The sequence below is a fragment of the Etheostoma spectabile genome, chromosome 8, assembly GCF_008692095.1.
Source record: "Etheostoma spectabile isolate EspeVRDwgs_2016 chromosome 8, UIUC_Espe_1.0, whole genome shotgun sequence".
In the NCBI taxonomy this organism is placed as follows: Eukaryota; Metazoa; Chordata; class Actinopteri; order Perciformes; family Percidae; genus Etheostoma; species Etheostoma spectabile.
Window position 1 is genome coordinate 28,615,455 of NC_045740.1, and position 4,420 is coordinate 28,619,874.

A 4,420-nucleotide genomic window follows, 5' to 3' on the forward strand; every position below is an offset into this window, starting at 1 on the left:
CGGATGAAGATGGATGGATGGATGGATGTTCCAGTAGGAAAGTTCTGACATTTTCTTAGTTGTATCTCAGAGCAAAAGCCATGGTCCTCAGAGAGCTTCCAAACCATCAGGGGGATCTCATTGTTGAAAGATATCAGTCAGGAGAAGGGTACAAAAGAATTCCCAAAGCATTAAATATACCATGGAACGCAGTGAAGACAGTCGTCATCAAGTGGAGAAAACATGGCACGACAGAGACATTACCAAGAACTGGACGTCCCTCCGAGGGTCGCTGGTTCAAGTCCTCATACAGACCAAAGTACGGAGTGTGGACTGGTAGCTGGAGAGATTCACTTCCTGGGTACTGCCAGGTGCTCTTGAGCAAGGCACTGTACTGCCCCCACCCCACCCTGTTCAGGTTGGTTCACCCACTCACTCTGACATCTCAGTGCATGTCCTGAGCATGTGTATGTATTTCAGGCCTGTGTGTGGTGTTAATTGTAATTCCCCCACTGGGGATCAATAAACAGTATAAATTATAAAAGATGAGAAGAAGGGAGGATCCAGGAGCTGCAGGTGTGCTACACGTGTCAACAATCTCCCGTATTCTTCATATGAATGGGCTTTGGGGTAGGGTGGTTAGACGGAAGCCTTTACTTACGAAGAGAAACATCCAAGACTGGCTGAAGTTTGCAAAAACAAACATCAAGTCTCTGGGAAAATGTGTTATGGTCTGATGAAACCAAGGTGAAACGTTTTGGCCATAATTCCAAAAGATATGGTGCAAAAAACAACATTGCACATCACCTAAAGAACACCATACCCACGGTGAAGCATGGTGGTGGCAGCATCATGATTTAGGGCTGTTTTCCTTCAGCTGGAGCCGGGGCCTTAGTCAGGGGGGAGGGAGTTATGAACAGTTTCCTTCAGGCTTCTGTTAGAAAGCTGGAGATGAAGAGGAAGTTCACCTTTCAGCATGACAACGACCCAAAGCACACATCCAAATCCACAAAAGCATGGCTTCACCAAAAGAAGGTTTTGAAATGGCCCAGCCAGAGCCCAGACCTGAATCCAGATGAACCTCTGCGGGGAGATCTTAAGAGGGCTGTTCACAGGAGATGTCCTCGCAATATGACATATTTGGAGCCTTTTTGTATAGAAGAGTGGGCAAATATTGCCACGTCAAGATGTTCCATGCTAACAGACTCCTACACAAAAAGACTGAGTTTTAGTTTAAAGGTGCACACTTATGCATCCAGGTTCTTGCACGTTTTTTTTTGTTTTTTTTCTCCCTCAAAGAAGAGTTTGTTTTTCAATTGAACTTTTTAGGTCTATTTAAAGGTGGAAAAAGTTCTGCCAGGATTTATCTTTGTCCCATTTTTTTTGCATCACAAAAACCTGCCGTATCAACAGGGGTGTGTAGACCTTTTATTTCCACTGTATACAGTCCAACTAATCATTCATTGTTCCTGGCTGCCGACAGTTTGGTTTGTTCTGTGTACGTTTGGATTTTAGGGAGATTAACACCTTAAAAATCACTCCGGACTGAGCTGTGTTGTTTGATGAAATTTTTTGGGGCAACTCACATACACCACTGTACTTCATCTCCCCCACAAGCAGCTTTAATTAAAGCTGTGGCTTGTGAGTTGAAAGGCTATCACTCCCCCTTTTAGTTAACTGGTGGGAATGCAGGTCTCTGATAAGAAGCTTTTAAGCAGGTCCTGAGGTGACTCTACCCCCCCCTTCCTCTACTTCATCAGGATTATTTCTCCAATATGAAAATCCAGGTAGCATGAGACAGATTAGGCAACGCTTAACATGCTAGATTTGTATTGGTAAGACACGGATCAATGGTTTAATGTAGGTTAAGCTGTGAAGGTATATGCTGAAACTACATCACAAAGAAATCTAGCATACAAACTATGTAATGGGTTGGAACACACACACACACAGGATCTACATTTTAGGGATTACGAGGGATTTTAAGAGTTGTGTGATGAAGGATTCAAGCAGGTATTGTTGTCCAGACAGGTGCTTGGGCCTGAGAAGGGGAGAGGAAGAGTTGCACTTAGCTCCAAATGTCAGCGGAATGGATTAAACCGGCATATCTGCTTCACTGCTGTTAGAATGTACGATTTCAACGATCCAGCCCCAAAGTGTCTCATCCTTACATCATTTACACTCACGGCCTATAAGAGGAACTGGTGGAAATCCCAGGTGAGAAACACATGTTCAGGTGATCCACGATGATGTGACAGCTCTGCAGCTACATGCCACTTTGATTCTGCTGTTTCCACCCTCAGATTCCCCTCAAGAGTCTTTCAGAGTTCATCTCAAAACGATTTCAAAATATCACTTTGATTTTTGTTTGTGGTCCTTCTTGGGTTTAGTTTGAAAACTCATTAGATATCAAGAAATCACTCAGATGTTCAGATCACAACTAGCCTATAGCTATTAAATAAAACGAAAATGAATCAGCAATTTGTTTTTTAATATAATTATCAATTCGTTGTATGTACATTTTCAGGCAAACATGTCAAACAATTGTCTGGTTTCAGCTTCTTTGAATGTGACGATGTGCAACCAGTCTGAAGACGACACCTTGGGCTCTGGGAATGTGTGATGGTCTTTTTTTCCAACAATTTTCTGATGAGTTATGGAGGAAACAATTCATTGATTATCTGAGGAAATCCTGAAATAATAATTGGTTGCAACTTCAATCATTATGTGACTACTTTGAATTCCAATACAAGAAAAACAAGGAGAATGTATCAAACCTCAGCATCAAAATCATGGACCTGGTTGCTGTGCTGTCCTTGTCTTGTTGCATTACTTCTGAATGTCTACGAATTTCTTTTTTTCTCTGAGGAATATGTTTGGAATGCATTCACTTATTCAGAGTAAGAACTCTCTTCCTCACTTTGGAGGAGAAGCTACAGTGAAGGTTAGCAGGATGCTGGAAATGTGATAGATGTTACAAGCATCCAATTAAGCTTTCTTAATAGAGCCATTTACCAACTAAAATGCTGATTCACTGAGGGTTAGCCATCCTTTCTTCCTTTTTTTTCACAGCATGCCAACGTACAGTTTGGGTACATAAAGCAAGATGATGCACAACGCACAACACACAGGATCAGCCTGTGTAAAAATAAAAATCTGCGTATTTATGTCGATAAAGAGAGACAAATCACGACGTCATTACATGTGAATCCATCATGCTTTCACAGAAGTTTTCAGAGTATGAAAGAACTGCTCTTGCAGGTAACAAATTTGACATGGACAATACCACGTGATGCCTTCAAATGCATGCGTCTCAGAAAAAGGATTGACGAGGTCTGCGTCCTGGAGACAGCGCATTTTTACGCACGGTGCCAGTGTGTTACACATACACACCAGCGGCCAGATGAGGGAGACATACGGCTTCGGGACATGTCGAAGTATCCCGAGTAATTTTTGATCAAATTTCATTACCTCTTTCATCAACTGGAAATACTACAGAGAAGAGCGCACTGCTCGCGTCGTCTGCCGAGAGCGAAAGAAGATTGGTTTTTGTTGTGTGTGTTTTTTTAATTAAGAGAGAGTAAGCGTCAGTTCACTGGGTGATATATCTGGGTCCGACTATGTGCTGGGCGTTTATGATAAAGCGTGTGAACAGTACAGTCCGTCAGTCAGTCAGCAGTCAGTCATTCAGATCAACATCACTCTCCGCTGAAATCCAGCTGTCACCTCGAGTCCTCCGCGCGCCCTCGCGTCGGCCAGGTAAGAGACATCGCCGATTCCCATTTTTACTCAAGGCATTTGTGGGAAAAAAAGTGAGTTTAAGTTTCTGACGTGGAAACGGATGGAGAAGCGTTCCCCAGAGCTGCCACTGTTGGATTGTTGGGAGGGTGTGTGTGTGTGTGTGTGTGTGTGTGAAAAAGTAAGTCATGGCGAGGGCTAAAAGGCGACTAATCGATACCTTACCGGGGAAAAAATTCAAGAAGAATGCAGAAATCAGCAAATGTGTGTGTTTCCTGTGTGTTCCTTTGTAGGTTACATATGTTGTGTGTACAGTAGACCGTGATCCATATAATATTTTTAATACGACCTTATATTAAGTCATCATAACGTTTGTTTTTAATGTCATATTAATGTTTCACACAATTCAGAATCATATCCCCAAAATTAAAACAACGCCAGACCTCATTCAAAATTTGGGCCAATGAAGTTGTGTGACACTGAGAATAATAATGCAAGGTGTCTGCACACTGCAATGTACAGTTTTCCTAAAATTTATTTCAATAATCACAGGTTTTTAAAGCAGCACCTTTTACATTTCACATTTTTTTAAAGTAGCCATGCTTTAGATAATGTAACCTTCTTTCTTCTGCTTCTTCTTCTTTTTTTAACTGTCACCTGCGCAAAGTAGCACCGCTACTTTCAAATCCATCCTCACCCTCTG